The sequence below is a fragment of the Helianthus annuus genome, chromosome 14 (assembly GCF_002127325.2).
Source record: "Helianthus annuus cultivar XRQ/B chromosome 14, HanXRQr2.0-SUNRISE, whole genome shotgun sequence".
Taxonomy (NCBI): Eukaryota; Viridiplantae; Streptophyta; class Magnoliopsida; order Asterales; family Asteraceae; genus Helianthus; species Helianthus annuus.
The window spans coordinates 173,092,144-173,110,468 of NC_035446.2; the positions used below are offsets into that span (position 1 = coordinate 173,092,144).

Sequence of the window (18,325 nt, forward strand, 5' to 3'; positions counted from 1 at the left end):
AAATAGGCTTTGAGGTGTTTGGTATGCTAAAACAAACTTTTGGATCATTCAGGGACTAAAAGTGTCAAAAAGTGCACAAGTTTGCACTTTCGCGCATAACTTACGTTCTGAATACATCCGGACATCCAAAAATTTATGTAAGCATCCTTATATTATGCCTTAGTGTTTGGCATGAGAAAAATTCATTCGTCGCGTCATTTGGATCATCTTTCGCGCTTATGCGCATTCCGTCGTAATTAAGCGAACATCGCGATCGTACGGCCAAACGAACCAACATCCGACACATTTTTGAGCATGTTTCATGTCCACAATGTTTAGGCATCATTTTAGGGCCTTAAAGTTGGCTTTATGGGCCTTAGAAGTGTCGGAAATGGCTTAAACACGCAGCAGGGACCAAAACTGTCATTTTTCAAAGTATGTGCAGATCAGACGGGCTCAGGCGGCCCGCCTGAGTTTTTGCATATCCTGATGCGGGCCGCGTGGGACTGTCAGACAGATTCAATGCATCTATTTAATGCAGTTGGCCTTTCGTTCGATCAAGGGGCGATGCCCTTTCACCCAATCAAGAGCCAAGGGGCATTTTCTGACTTACCACAAGAATTTGACAAGTGTACGCTCGAGATCGCGGCACGATATTCAATAAACGATCCTAACGGTTCCACTTTTCCTATAAATACCCCCCTTTTTGTGTAAAAACCCACAAGAATCAGATCTAAAGCTCTAAGTTGGAACCATTGTTTCATACCTGAGCTATTTGATCTAGATTAGCACTCGGGGACCCTCCGTAAGTCTTCTTTCGCTCTTTTATTCGCTTTTCGAGTCCGAAAGTCAACGTTTTGTTGACTTTCTGCATTGACCAGCATATGGTCGATGCGAAGTTCATGGAACTTCATAACGTGAGCATGATCACGATGGTTATGGTCCATAGTGACCATACCTACTGATCACCACGTTATCTAGGCTCAGTGACGAGTCGTAGTTTCGGCCAAAATGTGCATTCTTGCATATTTTGTAACCAAACTACTGGTGGGCATCAAAGCCGTTTGTTTTGATGTCAAACCTGTTTTTCTAAACTTAGTTAAGCATGTTCTAACATGCTTAGCTCGTCACGTTTAGTATAGTGCTTATATAGGGTCGTAAGGTAAGCGATCTAAACCATCGCTTATACTTTCGAACCCGACCCATTTGGTCGATCTTTAGGATCCAACCAAACACATTAGGTGACCATAGCTATAACCTTCCGAGGTTATACCTTGTGGTCACGATGTTAGGCGTTCCGAACGCGTTCTACGCGAACGACGCGTTAGGGTAGCATAAGCTACCTAAACAGGTCGTGATGGACCGTAAGCACTTAGGATTAGTTTCATTTTAGTATGTAGGCTTTGTTAAACCATATTACACGAGTCTCCATACTCGTTTGGTTTTCGAACCCGCGTACTGTCCGATCCTTCCGATTTTGTCCGGTATATTAACATAAGCTACCTATTAGGTGCCGTTGATATTCCATGATCTTTAGCACTATCTGGTTATTATACAAGGAACTCAAAGCAGTCTCAGGTGAGTATATAGAACCCCATCTTTTACTGTTTTCCAAACTGTTTTGGGGTGAAACACATGTGCCCATCTGTTACTTTCATGCTTTCCATGTTTTCACATCATATGCCTGCTATGTTGTTAGTACATTATAGTACACGATTTCATTACATTTTATGCTAGGTATGCCCATTGTGTGCGTACTTAGTACATTGATTTACATGAACATTTTTGTTGCATATGTTTACTCAGCATATGGACACATTGATTTACACGAACATTTCTGCTACATATGTTTACTCAGCATATGGGCACATTGATTTACATGAACATTTCTGCTGCATATGTTTACTCAGCATATGGGCACATTGATTTACACGAACATTTCTGCTGCATATGTTTATTCAGCATATGGGCACATTGATTTACATGAACATTTCTGCTTCGTATGTTTACTTAGCATACTTAGTACAATTGTTTACATCACATGCCTTCATTTTGTTATGACATTTGGTTTGTTTAACATGGGACAATACATTCATTAACATTAGCTACGCCGTTCGTTAGTAGGTAGTGGTACCATAGGAATTGACAACTCCCATTCCTGAAGTCCTGGGTTTGATAGGACTGGAAGGAATGATCGAATTCGATATACATAACTTAGATAAACCTTTAATTTGTTTAAGGGTTTATCGCCGCAGTCTCAAGGCTTGGATGTATGCATAGTTTACAATACCACATAAATGTTAATATCAATAGAGCATGCATTTTTCCACAGAACATAACGTTGATTTAAACCACGTGTTACTTCAACGACTTGTTTTGTGCAGTTTACATATGGTTTAAGTTGATACATTTCGCTTACCATACATGATTCATTTTGGGATACACATTACATGATTTACATTGAACATAAACACGTTGACATTGACATACACATTGGTGGTTTACATTTGAACATAAACATTTGACATGGTTTACACAATAACACTTGACAATTTGGTTTACACATGAACAATTTACATGGTGGATTGGTTTGGGTAAATGATTTAAGTAACGTGGCGTATGTAATATGATACAAACATGGTGGATACGCCGCTGGTACTTCCTATATATAAATGTTTGTATAATATTACATATCGTGGCGTTGTCTAAGTCATTTCAGTTTAGACACGTTACATTTTACATAAATAACATATTCTTCACAAGACATTATTTTCACAAACAACTTATCTTATTCAACTCATTTTACTTGGTTATTCGTTTAACCTTGCACTTATCTATACATATCGTTTGATGTTATCGTTTTTCAAATGGTTTACAAAGCAAAACAAATTACAAGGTTCATGACTGACTGTTATTAAACATTTCTTTAAGCTCAAGTCATGAATCCCATTTTCACAAAAACTATGTATCTCACAGGCATTTTTATGCTGACGTACCTACTTTCACATGTGTTTTCAGGAGCTATTCCATAGGATGATGATCATGACACTAGGGCGGACCTGTGCCTTAGAGACTAAAAACGAAGCTAGACTAGTTTAATCATGTTATAAACTTTGTATTTTCCTGTTTTGAAACAATGGAACACTCTTGTCAATAAATAAAATGTAACTTTAATTTCCATGGTTGTATAACAATTAATTCTGTCCACAACACTCCCCGGCGTTTCCGCCGCGGTTGCATGTTATACGCGGCCGGGGTGTGACATAACAATTAACAATATGGTACTATATATTTAATATTAATGTTTCCGAAAATAACCTAAATATAATCAATGTTTTTTCATTTAATTCATTCCCTCTTAGTATATAAATTCTAGTAAATCAACTTCCTAAATTAAAACTTCTTTATCTATATATATATATAGAGAGAGAGAGAGAGAGGCCAGTTAACGTACAATACGGATTAACGTACATCGCGTACGACAGATAATTACGCACGTTCATTTGAAGATCACGCACGTTATAAACTAAAAACCTAAATCACGCATGTTGGAAAACATTAATCACGCATGATGAAAACATTAAGCACGCACATTATACACAAATCACGCACGTTGTCGTACGTGATGTACGTTAAGCCGTATTGTATTTTACACTTTTCCTATATATATATAGAGTGGGGATCATACGGAAAGTGTGTTTTTCCTAGAAAGTCTAGGAAGCGATCTGGGCCATCCAATGGGGGTGTTTAATGGTTGAGATCATCTTTGTGGCATTTTGGTAATATGTGTTTCTTAAAAATAGGATTATTTAATTAATCAGGGGTAGATATGTCATTCAGCTTGTTTTAAATATGGAAATAATTGTTATTCCATAACCACCCCACATTTCTTGCGATTTTTTTTCTCTCTCTCTCCCTTTCTCTCTCTCCCTCTCTCTTCCTTCTATCCTTCATGAAGAAACACATTAAGAAAACACATCGTATTAATCTGCTTGCTGTTAAAACACAACGTCAAGAAATCCTCCAGCATTACCAGCATGGATGGTAAAACACAGCGTATGAATTTGCTTGCTGTTAAAACACAATGTCAAGAAATCCTCCAGCATTACCAGCATGGATAGTAAAACACAACGTCAAGAAATCCTCTAGCATTACCAACATGAATGCTAAAACACAACTGTATGAATCTGCTTACTGTTAAAACACAACCAAAAACACCTACATTCACTCCTTTTTCCTTAAAAATCGGAATTAATAATCAATATCTAAATCGGAAGCCTCCGTGTTTTATATAAGATTCAAGGCGTGGTGTTTTACGTTTAGAAGAACTGTAATCAGATTCATGGCGTGGTGTTTTAAAACATCTGGATAAATTGACTATGATTCAAGTCATGGTGTTTTATCTGGAATCCAGAAAACACCATGACTTGAATCATAGTGTTTTATCTGGAGACATTGTTCAATACAAAACATGACTATGATTCAATACAAAACATTCCCAGATTTTAAAACACCATGACTATGATTCAAGTCATGGTGTTTTATCTGGAGACATTGTTCATGGTGTGGTGTTTTAAACATCTGGATACATTGACTATGATTCAAGTCATGGTGGAGCGGAGGTTTGGGGCATGGGTTGACACGTGGAGTTCGAGCCCCCCCCCCCCCCCCCGCTGGTGAGTGACGTGTCCGTGGAGTATGGCGGGGCGTGGCTAGCCCGCGTAGCTTGGCCAAACGGTTATATTTTAAAATTTAAACATAGCCCGCTATGCCCTAGCCAACAAGCCAATAAGAGCCGGTCACATAGGACCGCTAGGCATGCGCAACGCTCGGGCTGAATCCCCCGCCCAAGGGGCCACGCCCAAACCCAAACCCACCCGAGGTGATGACTTGAGCGTTTTCACCCAACCCCCGCCCCATACCCCATAGTCTAAAGGTTCTTCTTAATCTATATAATAGATTTGTACCAATTTATTTGATATAAATTCATTTTCTTATTATTTTAAATTTTTTACAGCCTCAATCCGTTGTGATAGTTGGTACCATTAAGTCTATAATAAAGCATTTTGGTTGGTACTTTATGGAGTGTCCTAAATGTTTAACGAAGGCGAATCCACATTTTACAGTGTGTGTGGACATGGAGGACCATTTGTTTTATGTGTGTAGAAATAAAGATTGTGATGAAACGGTTATATATCCTGTTCCAAGGTATTATGAAGTTACTTTTATCTATTTTAAATTGGTCGAGTATATTATAAATTACTAAGCTTTATCATTTTTATCATTATATTTATTAATATCTTTTATATATTTATTTTTTTATGTAATTTAACCAGATACAAGATAAAAGTTGAAGTGGAAGACATTAGTGATGATGTTTCAATAATATTATTTCATCCTTTGGCTGATGAAATTATTGAAAAAGTTGTTCACAAATTCGTGGATCAATTGCTTGAAGAAAACACAACACCTATATGAATAAATAGTATTTACTTGACCTATATATATTTGTGAATAATTTTTTCATTTTTCTTCTATTAATTTAATCCAATTATTTCATGATTTACATAATTTTTTTGAAGTTAGATTTCCCATGGATTTAAACAAGTTGATTGGAAAAATGTTTGCTTTTAAAATTGAGATAACAAGTGATAATTTGACTAATTTTGATGAAGTATATGCTGTTACAAACATGACTGATGATGAGTCAATTATTAATGAGCTCAAAGAAAAGATGAAGATTAATCAATATTTATTGGTTTTATTGGTTTTATACTTTTATTTTCTTGTTCAAAGAAAACATGACTGAGATCTTTTTTTTATACAATCAAATGATTCATATTAATACATTAATATTTAGAGTTTATAACATTCTATCATTAATCACTTAATTAAAAGATAATTATAAATTAAATTTAATATAAAACTAAATAATTCGTATAGGAGATAATATAATATTTTGAAATATTTATTAGATTTCAAAATTATTTATCCTAAAATTAACAAAAGACATACACTAAATATAAACTAATATAATGTAAATAATTTATTTATTTTATTAAACTAAAGTAGTTAAGGGTAGAACCTTTTTCAAAAATGTTTATAAGGGGTAAACAAAAACATTAATCAATGTTTATTGGTTTTATACTTTTATTTTCTTGTTCAACTCTCAACTCAAATACGGTATTCACTATGTTTACGTGACATTTATAAGAACCATCACCGCAATCATCTCATCCATCATATATCGAGTATATCCGTTAGTTTTTTTAAAGATATGGTTTTTTATTAGATTCATTCAACCCGTCTAATAAATGTGGTTTTTTAAAGATATAATATTTTTATTATTTACTATACAAAATTACATTTATACAACTCGTGTAATACACCGGGTTTCTAAAAATATAACTTTTTATTATATGGTATATAAAATTAGATTTATTCAATTTGTATAAGTATATAAAGATATAACTTTTATTGATTGATATATAAAATTACATGTGCTCAACCCTTACAATACAATACATAAGGTTCTTAAAAATGTAACCTTTTTCATTATTTAATATATAAAATTAAATTTACTCAACCTGTATAATACACAAGGTTCTTAAAGATATAACTTTTTTTATTATTTAATATATACAATTACATTTATTCAACTCATGTAATAAACGAGATTTTAAAGATATATTATTTTATTATTTGGTATATAAAATTATATTTATTCAACTCATATATTACATAGGGTTCTAACCTAGTCTCTATATATATTAAAAGGGGTTCTTATGATGAGAGGATTCAACGGGAATTAATTAGGTTACAAAGAATAAAAGGCTTTTGATCCTTTCAAAAAAAAAAAATAATAATAATAATAACTAAAAGGCTTTTGATTATTGCAATTAGAAAATGATGAGTAATGACTAACATGGTTTTAGGTACATGACTTTTATTATATTATACTATACTATCATATTTGTGCTTTATCATCTTCACCAACCACACTTTGAAGTTGGAATTTGGATGTCTATTGACTTTTTCTAAAGGTGGTTGATTGGGCTATTGACATTTTCAAACGATTATGGATTTAAAAAATTATTAAGTTAATAATTTAAACGCAATCCATTGCTTTCACGATTCAATCACACACGCATCTTAAAATTAAAATTTACAATAGATAATTAACGCTTCTTAACATATTCAAAGCTAAATGAAATATCTATTGTTTAAACTTTATATGTAGACTCAAATATAATATCTATATTAACTTGCTTATATTTTTTAGCGTCTAACTCACACAACCTTTACGACTTTACACCTACTTCTACTTTTATACCAACAAGGTCGGTGAGGAACTAACCTCTTTTGCAAAGCGAAAATCATTAATGTAATTATAACCTGGTTATTAATAACGATTTATGTTTCGATTAGAGAGATTCTCAGTATTATAACATAAACCATTTATAAAATTCCGGACTAAATAAATACTCTATTAAGTAAAATAGACTAACATAAACTGTTATAAAACCTAGAATTAAATACATACATGTCAAATAATAATGATGCCATTGAGGAAAACAGACCAATGATGTTTCCCTGTTATATACAACAACAAAGAACATGTCGCACTCTGTTGCAGTTTTGTTCCAAAAAAATACTTTAATTAGTTGTTGGAAATTTAGATAGTGTAAATGGATATTAATTCAGTGAAGTAGAGTTTTTATGTCAATTTATTAATTTTTATTAGAGTTTATGTTTCTAATTAAGTGAGACTCTTTTCTATTTAATGTCTCTTGTATGCAAAATAAGTTATGTGCCGGACTTGATAAGGCTAGCTAATTACGTGTAGAGAATTACAAGAGGAATTTTGGAAAAAAAAATTAGAAGAGTTCTTAGAGATACTTGAAGGCCCATGTGTTGGGTATTTGGAGAGATAAGTTTTCTCTACTCGATTTCATCACCTACGTATCCTTATTTTTCCACAAGTTCTAACACTATAATTTTATCAAGTGTAACCTTGGGCACGTGGCTATTAGTATAGATTGCTTCGGTTGTTGTACCTTGGAAGACAGACGCGTCGTCTTTAGTATAGACGCGAAATCTGTTTTAAAGGAAGCGTGTTAAACACGTGTCTTAGCCACAACCATCAACACTCGTTTGTTCTCATTGTTGTAGCAAGAGAGGCTACATGAATATCTTGTTGAAGACTACCCAAAGGATCGTGCAAGAAGATGCGATTCATACTTTTGTTGAAGACTACGGTTTGAATCAGTTTATCTTTGCGTCAATTTCTTAAACTTTATTTTTTAATGATTATATGGATTTTGTCTTCGTTTTCATTTTCTATTAAAATATTTAAGTTATAAACATATATGTATACATATATATATATATATATATATATATATATATATATATATATAGGACAATGCTAGATAGAAAACCCTAAAAATTTGAGAAAACCCTAGAAAACCCAACCTCCCGACCTTTTTTTTTGAAAAAAATAACACATGTAATATACATGTTTTTAAGAGTTTTGAGCCAAAAAAAAATAAAAAAAGGGCCGAGTGGATGTTTTAAAAAAAAATAAACAAGTTTCAGCAACTTTCATCACTAACATGTGTTAGACAAAAAAGTGCTGAAACTTGTTTATTTTAAAAAAAAAAACCACTTGGCGCTTTTTTGATTTTTTTGGCTCAAAACTCTTAAAAACATGTATATTACATGTGTTATTTTTTTCAAAAAAATAAAAAAGTCGGGAGGTTGGGTTTTCTAGGGTTTTCTCAAAATTTTAAGGTTTTCTACCTAGCACTACCCTATATATATATATATATATATATATATATATATATATATATATATATATATATATATATATATATATATATATATATATATATATATATATATGTTCAAGAGTGAACACCCCCTCAGTTGTGAACTGTGTGAACTCATCTTGGCCCTTGATTTCTATGATCTTGAGATTTAGATGAGTGGCATGATAGTAATTATATGGTTAATATTTTTCATTTAACTAAAGGGTATATATGTAATATTTTATATTGGGTTGTACACATATGTACAAGGTTTTTTTTTAGTTAATGCACAGGGTTTTTTTAGTTAATGCACTGGTTTGGAATACACATGTGTTCTTCTTGCTCTGTTTTTACAAATTAGTTCTCCTTGCTCTGTTTTTATTTGTTTTTTTGTGAACTGGTTCCGAATACACATGTGTACACTAGTTCTTCTTGCTCTGTTGATTTTACACTTGTGAATTATGCTGAACTGGTTCAGACTACACATGCGTTCTTCTTGCTCTGTTTTTACAAATTAGTTCTTCTTGCTCTGTTTTTATATGGTTGTACATAGGGTTGTACACATATGCATAGGTTGTTGTTTTGTTTATTATGCTATGTTTGAGGGACTAGTGTGGGTATTATAATCGCTTTGTTAGGAGGATAATTATGCACATGTCATATCTTATATTATATAATTAACATTAACATGTATTAAACTTATTACATTTGCATATGTTAAGTTGAGATATTAGACTCAGGGTTCTCACTTAATGTGATTTTCCATTCTCAGTACCGAAAAGGTCGCATTCGGCTTCAATGGAGGCAAGGATTCAACTGTAAGTAATTATGCTCATGTGAAACCATAAAAAGGTAATTAGGACCCTCAGTAAATTCTAATGAGCATCCCTTCTTGTAGGTTTGTTGCACTTGCTTAGAGCAGGATACGTTTTGCATCAAGTGGAACACGGACATTCAAACGAGGGTCTATCTGATAGAAAATAATTATTAAGTATTAACATTACATTTTTCTTGATGTTTCAGTTATGGTGTGAAGTTAGATATCATTCGCGAAGATTTCAAGTCTGGTTTGGAGGCTCTACTAAAGGCACAATCAACCCAGTGCAAAAAAAGCAAAAAAGGAGAGCAAGAAGCCAAGGACGAAATGTTATTTTTGTGGCAAAAGGGTAAGGCGCCATGATACTAGAAATTGTCACTCGAAAAAGGCAAACCAACTAAGGACGCTTTCTCTACCGAATAAGAAGATGGCAAAGAAACAGAGTCTGGAACTTAAGAGTCAGAAAGTGAAGACAACGAGAGTGATATATAGATTATAATTAAAACCCTACATTTATTTAATTCCAACATTTTTTTAAACTCATACCTTTTGGTTCTTTTATTTTTTACAGTTGTTGATGCGTATCTGCGATACTACCTTTTCAATTATTGTTCAGTTAACGTTAGTTAATATATTTTTACATGAAACTGATACACCACACATACACGGATTATAATTGACATTTACTCCAAGATGTTTACAAACAATAATGATTACATTTATGTATAAGAGTCGTACACATGTTTTTTCAAACCATTTATCAGAGCAAGATTTAGCCCCAATCCGCACACTTGTCTCTAAAACCTTCATTTGAAAATGCATTAGCCCTATTCCACCTTTGGTTTCAAACACCATTTGCCTGTACATGCTCCATAAAATTAAACAATTGTCTTGTCAAACACCAACTGCCTGCATCAGCCTTATTCCACCATTTGCCTGCACATGCTTCATTAATTTTTATTAGAGTTTATGTTTCTAATAAAATTTCTAATTAAGTGAGACTCTTTTTCATTTCATGTCTCTTGTATGCAAAATAAGTTATGTGCCGGACTTGATAAGGCTAGCTAATTATAAGTAGAGAATTACAAGAGGAATTTTGGAAAAAATTAGAAGAGTTCTTAGAGATACTTTAAGGCTCATGTGTTGGGTACTTGGAGAGATAAGTTTTCTCTACTCGATTCCATCACCTACGTATCCTTATTTTTTCACAAGTTCTAACACTATAATTTTATCAAGTGTAACCTTGGGTGCGTGGCCATTAGTATAGATTGCTTCGGTTGTTGTACCTTGGGAGACAGACGTGTCGTCTTTAGTATAGACGCGAAATCTGTTTTAAGGGAATCGTGTTAAGCACGTGTCTCAGCCACAACCATCAACACTCGTTTGTTCTTTGTTGCAGCAAGAGAGACTACATGAATATCTTGTTGAAGACTACGCAAAGGATCGTACAAGAAGATGCGATTCATACTTTTGTTGAAGACTACGGTTTGAATCGATTTGTTTACATGTGTTGTATTATATATATATATATATATATATATATATATATATATATATATATATATATATATATATATAGGACAAAGATCCGTTAGGAACCACCCTTTATTGCGAGAACCGCGAGAACCAATGTGAACACAACCAAAAATGCATAAAAATAGCTAAAAAACACACAATTTTTTTTTTATTTTTTCTAAAAAAAATCGCTACTTTTAGTAGCCAAAAATTTTTTTTTTTAAAAAGTTTTTAGATTTTTTTTTATTTTTTTTATTTTTTAAATGTTTTTTGAGTGTTTAGTTTTTAGCATTTTAGCTTAGGGGAGGGGGGGTTAGGTTTTTGGGGGGTGGGGGAGGGTTTTTTTTTTTTTTTTTTTTGGGGGGGGGGGTTAGGTTTTTGGGGGTTTTAGTTTTTAGCATTTAGCTTGGTGGGTGTGGGGGGGGGGTTTAAGTTTTTAGGGGGGGGGAGGTTAGGTTTTTTTAGCTATTTTAGGTTGTGTTCACATTGGTTCTCGCGGTTCTCGCAATAAAGGTGGTTCTCGCATGAACCTTACCCTATATATATATATATATATATATATATATATATATATATATATATATAGTGTGAGGTTCATTGGGGAACACTAAAAAAGTGGGGAACTGTGGGGAAACGACTCAAACGAACTCCGATTGGACTCATTCTAGCGGCGTTGGAACCGTCTCATCAAACCCTAACTAGGATCTCTTAACCCTAAACCCTAAATCATAACCCCTAAACTCTAAATATATTAGGGTCTGACTTTTAGGGTTTAGCTTTAGGGTTTAGGGCTTAGTTTTAGGGTTTAGCTTTAGGTTTAGCCTTTAGGATTTAGCTTTTAGGTTTATAGTTTAGATTTTACGGTTTAGTTTAGGTTTTAGCCTTATTTTTTAGTTTTAAGGTTTAGAGTTTAGGAATTAGGATTTAGGGTTTAGGGTTAAGAGATCTAAGTTAGGGTTCGACGAGCCGGTTCCAACGCCGCTGGAATGAGTCCAATCGGAGTTCGTTTGAGTCGGTTCTCCGCTGTTCCCCACTTTTTTAGTGTTCCCCCAATGAACCTTCCCCTATATATATATATATATATATATATATATATATATATATATATATATATATATATATATATATATATATATATATATATATATAGGTAAAGGGTACTGTACAAATTCCCTTATCGTACATTACGTACGCGACAATCTCAGCCGTCCGATCATCTTCCTGCAATGAAAATCGCATGTTGTTTTTTTTTTTGTAATAATTTCGCTTGTGATAAATTTGATGAAATAACAGGTGTTTTTTTGTAACAATTTCGCATGTGTTAATTCAATTTCGCATGTGATAATTTTGATGAAATAGAAGGTTGTTTTTTTGTAACAATTTCGCATGTGGTAATTCAATTTCGCATGTGATAATTTTGATGAAATAGCAGGTTGTTTTTTTGTAACAATTTCGCATGTGGTAATTCAATTTCGCATGTGATAATTTTGATGAAATAGCATGTTGTTTTTTGTAACAATTTCGTATCTGTAATTTTTGATGAAATCGCATGTTAAATAACCAACATGCGAAATTGTTACAAAAAAACAACATGCGAATTCAATGCGGGAAGATGATCGGACAACTGAGATTGTAGCGTACGTAATGTACGACAAGCGCATTTGTACGTTAACCTACCCCTATATATATATATATATATATATATATATATATATATATAGGGAGAAGATCATGCGAGAACCACCTCTTATTGCGAGAACCGCGAGAACCAATATGAACACAACCAAAAATGCCTAAAAATAGCTAAAAATAGCTAAAAATCACACAAATTTTTTTTAATATTTTTTATATAAAAATCGCTACTTTTCGAAGCCAAAAAAAAAATAAAAGTAGCGATTTGAGCATAAAAAATATTAAAAAAAAATTTAGATTTTTTAGGTTTTTTGGGGGTTTAGTTTTTAGCATTTTAGCTTGGGGGGGGGGTGGGGGTTAGGTTTCTGGGGGATGGGGGAGGGGGGTTAGGTTTTTTTTAGGTTTTTTAGGGGTTTTAGTTTTTAGCATTTAGCTTGGGGGGGGGGGGTTAGGTTTTTTTTGGGGGGTGGGGGGGTTTAGGTTTTTTTGGGGAGGGGGTGGGGGTTAGGTTTTTTTAGGTTTTTTTTATCTATTTTAGGTTGTGTTCACATTGGTTCTCGCGGTTCTCACAATAAGGGTGGTTCTCGCATGAGTCCCTCCCTATATATATATATATATATATATATATATATATGGCTAACAATTTAAGATCATATCAACTATTTTTTAAGAATTCTACATTTTTAGTACTTTCAAGTTTGAAAATAAGGATCAACATACTTTTCATTGTTAACTTAAAATTAAAAAATATATTAATTTGATTTGGGTAAACGGGTTCTTGTGATTGGGTGGGTATAACCTAACAACATACTTGTCCCAAATCTGCGATTTTCTTTTAAAACTAATCCTAATTAGTATATTTGTCTAAAAATATTATTATTTTTGGGTTTCAGGTTTTCCTTTCACGTTCAGGTTCTTATGCCATCCCTACTAAGCGTATTATATATTATTTATCTAACCATTTTTCAAATCATTTTCAACGATTAGATCTTGTTGAGGGGAAATCATGGCTATTTAAACTCCATTTTTTAACCGCTAACATGGCAGTTCATGACAGTTTCTTAGGCTCCACTTTTTCCTGCCAATGTTCTCCACAAATCACGGTTGCCAACTTCCCATCGCCTGTTCACCCCAACTCTCCACCTTCATATGTGCAGTTATAAGTTGGTTTCTTCCATCTCCACTCTCTCATGATTACAGCCCACGTTTCTCCTCTCACCCATAAAACTCCCTGCTTAAGATTCAATATTAACCCACTCTCATTTTTCTACTCAACCCATACCACCTACTTCAAAAATCAATTCCTTTCTTCTCGTCGAATTCATCTTTATTCTCTGAAATGGAATGCACATCCAAATACAAAGAAGCTTCTTAATATCACCGTAAGTTGAACTGATCTAATCTGATTCTTCGATTCATTCTTTTCTTTAATGTATGCATGTAAATTGATCTAATGATTGGCAGGAGCTGAAACTGGTAATCGTTTTTTTATTAGAAGACTTAGAAGCATCTATTGGCTTTACACTAAAATTGGAAAAATCAGGGTTCATGTTGATGAATGCGAAGTGGGTCGTTGGTAGGTGTTCAATCGTTTTTTTTTTTTTTCATTTGAGGTCTCTGATTATTGATATTGTTACTGAAGGCCATCATTTTTACATTATTGATGATTTATGTTGTGTCTCTAAGTTCGATTCAACAACTACTTGAAGGACATAATATAAGATACGTCAAATGCATAAATGTTGTAACGCCCAAATCCTTACAACGGTTGATACAAAGATTTATCGTAGAAAAAGTACAACCAAACTAAAAACTTTTCATATTTCTAAGAAAAACTTGGACATACTTGTAGAGTTAACCATTTCAAACTAGATACAAAACATTCGACATTTACAAAAGGTTATAAAACATATGTTTTTAGTAAACTAAACTAACAACCACACTTTAAAGTTTTCATAACAAAAGTCGAGCCGTTTGCAACGATAAGATCGGAAGCGTGTCATGGGCGAGGAATTCTAGTGTATTCGTTCCAAGCGTCATAAGCCTCTAAAGTTGAGCCTTACCTATGATCATAACAGCAAAAAAATATTAGTAGCTATAATTAATCACATTCAACTATTTTCCATCAACATGATGGTCATTCAATTAACGTATATATACATGAACTATTCTTTCACCATTTTTTGTTAATTATTATTATATGCCAATTTAATTTATATGACCATTTCGGTCATAACATTCTCTCTCGCTTGACCCGTATATAACGAATCATTCACATAACCATTCTTTCGTGTAACATTCAACTTTGTTTAACCCGTTTGCAACGGGTTATTTGCATAATCATTCTTATTTCTTAACATTCTAATTGTTTGACCCGTTCGTAATGGTCAAATAGCATAACCATTCTTTAAATTTACATAAGTTGTTTGACCCATCTACAACGAGTCAACAATATAACCTTTCTCTAATGTGGCATTCTAATTATTTGACCCGTTCACATCGAGTCATTAGCATAATTCTTCTCTAACTTGACATTCCAATCATTTGACCCGTTTGCATCGGATCAATGGTGATATGAGTAAAATGCAACATATAAATTGTATCAAATAAGGTATAAAAACAACCGTTTTTAGTACTAATGTTGGAAAAAGCATGTTTCTTTGTTTCTTTTTAATTTACAGGGTCAAAAGAGCTTAAACGCACAAAAGGAACAAATTAACGGCAAAAACCAACATAAATACAAAAGAAGAGAAGTTGACACTTCATACCGACCCTCTGAGTTTCACCCTAATGCCAAAATAACACGTCAGAAGGCTGACATGGGGCTGTGCCACCCTGACACGGGGCTGTGCCACCCTTAGCACGAGGTCGTGCCCAGTCAAGATTCCCTACAGAAGAAAAGACAACAGCAAAAGACAAACCAGACAAACCAACATGTGGCCGTGCTAAGGCAACACGGGGCCGTGGTCAACTCCTAGATTTGCAGAATCTTGGATAGTACAACAAGTACAAGCAAGTACAATGGCCACGGGGCCGTGCCGTTGACACACATGGTCGTGTTAGTACAAGAACTGACACTGCAATTAATAAAGAAGATAGAGAATGGCCAACACGGGGCCGTGTCAGGTGGGCACGGGGCCGTGTTGACAGTCTGTTTTCAACAATAAATAGGGGTGCTTGATTTCATTTCAACTCATCTCTTGGTAAACCACTTCCATCTCACTTGCCACCACTCCACCACCACTACAACACCATCATCCACTACCATCATCCATCTTCCATCGTTTAGAGTGTGCGTAGTAGTCTCGGGATCCAAGATCGATAGTAAGAGTCTTTGTCAAACAAAGGCCTTGCTTGGCTAAATTCTTACATCACTTGGTGAAGACAAATCTTTTATGTATTACTTTTTGATTTCCAATCTTTGGCAACTTTTTAATTGGGTATGTATTAATGACTTTGATAGCTAGTTTTTTATATTTAAGACAAATTTATCTAATCATTATTCAAATGCTGTTGATTCATATATTCGTGTCTTTACGGTCTATATAAAGCGCGTTAATTGCCTGGAAGGGGGTTAGAAGGGTGGTTGGGTAAATTTTATGTCTTGTTCAGTGTATAGATCCTGCGAGAACCTGGTTCAAGCTTAGTAACACTTCACAAGTCGGAGCGGGCATTACCCACCACGGGAGAAGTGCAAACCACTTGAACCCTTATCTATAAACTACTATTAAAACTTTAAACCAACCCTGCGAGGACTGTATCCCTGCTGACTCAGACCAAAGGGTTGAGGGTGATCGCTGCCTGGAAGGGGGCCCACCATTTTTCGCATTGATAACTTACTTAATTATCTTTCAATAATCCGACCTTGCGGGACTATATCCCTGTTGACTCAGACCAATAGGTTGAGGGTAACGTTGCCTTCACAAGAGGGGCCTACCACTATAACTATGGGGCTGTTTGTTTACCTCTTAATGAGGCTCTTAATGGTTCAGACCTCTTACTGGTTCAGCACTTAATGGTTCAGACGGTTTGTTTCACGAGCAGATATCTGAATGGTTCAGACATTTGCCTCTGAATGGTTAAGATTTATACAGAGTCTAAATGGTTAAGACCTCTAATCTGAATTGGTTAGACATTTGCCTCTAAATGGTTAAGCATTATATAGGCTCTTAATGGTTCAGACCTCTTACTGGTTCAGCACTTAACCATTCAGATGTTGCCAAACAGCCCCTAAGATAATCTCTTAAAATGCCCAAAGTGCGGAAATCATTAAAAGGATACATGGAAGAGGAGTCGGAACCAAGTGATTAGGTCTTGTCTATCTGTTTTTTCCTTTATTTTATTTTCTATTTTTAGTTTATCTTTTTATAGTTTAAAAATCTTTTCTTCAAAGTTTGGTTCGATTAGACATTGACGATAAGCCGATATTAAAAGCTCTTGTGTCCTTGGATGACCTCGGTATCTTGCCATCACTATACTACGTCCGCGATAGGTGCACTTGCCCTAGCGTGTGTGTAGAGTGATAGTGGAATATCGTGTTTTATAAATTTAAAACTTAAATCGGCGAGTAAAAAGAGCTAAAAATATACTAAAAAATATAGACACCCGCACGCACGTCAATAGCTTAATCGTTTCTTTAATATAGAAATTAAACATTTCTACTAACAAAGTTTAAATTGAACATGTAACATACCTTGGTCCTGATTTCCTTGTTGCTTCGAATGACTCGAACCTTCTTCCTTTATACCTATACATAACCGTTTATACTTAGAATTCATATCTTATGCTTACTTTGCATACATTCTTTGATAAGACATTATAAAAACTCGATACACACTTCATTTACATTCTCAAATCATGTTCATAATATAAGGTCCGAAGTCAAAATTACAGAATTCTTAACTATGGCATTTCATCAAACACTTGGTGTGCATGTCACCAACAAAGCATAAGGTACAAGTATTCTAAGCATACTCTTACTAGTTCATATCATGGATTATCATAATCAATCAAGTTCATACATTTTTCATTCTACATCAAATTTATCTAGAAATTCTCTATTACATACAAGATCATACATCAAGGTTACACTTATTTGCATCTACTTGATCATCATATTCATCATAGTATTACATCAAGTGGGTTTTTACTTCAAATCATTCAAATAACCAAAATTAAGCATAATTCTTGTTTTATAGTGTAATCCTAACTCACATTTACACAAATTTTCATATGAACTCATGATTGGGTTGAAACCCACTTTCTACAAATCATCAATTTAAGAAATTCGACTTACCACTTTGATAAACAAGCTTAGATGATTAGAAATTAGGGTTCATGCATTAGTTTGGCTTTGATTTCCCCTTCTAATTTTGTTGATTTCTGATCAAAAGGGTTTTCCCTCTTTTTTCTTCTGCCTTGGTCGATCCAAGCACACACAGAATGTGTGTGTTTGTGTGTTATGTTTTTGTTTTAATAACCTTACTATCCTATTGTCCATGTTTGGCCCTTCCACTTTATATGTGTTTGTTTTTATTTAGGCATTTTCCATCCTTAGGCTAACATCTTA

General features: G+C 33.9%; 2 long non-coding RNA genes across 2 annotated transcripts; one reads left to right on the forward strand and one right to left on the reverse strand.

The window, feature by feature from the left end:
- Positions 1-13,754: 13,754 nt before the first annotated feature.
- On the forward strand, positions 13,755-15,979 carry LOC118486803. Its single transcript, XR_004879928.1, has 3 exons — positions 13,755-14,138; positions 14,221-14,332; positions 15,438-15,979. It is a non-coding gene; the product is annotated as an uncharacterized LOC118486803 (long non-coding RNA).
- LOC110935088 lies at positions 14,599-18,188 on the reverse strand. Its single transcript, XR_002588856.2, has 3 exons — positions 18,053-18,188; positions 17,450-17,503; positions 14,599-14,819 (listed from the first exon to the last, which is right to left on the reverse strand). It is a non-coding gene; the product is annotated as an uncharacterized LOC110935088 (long non-coding RNA).
- Positions 18,189-18,325: the final 137 nt, after the last annotated feature.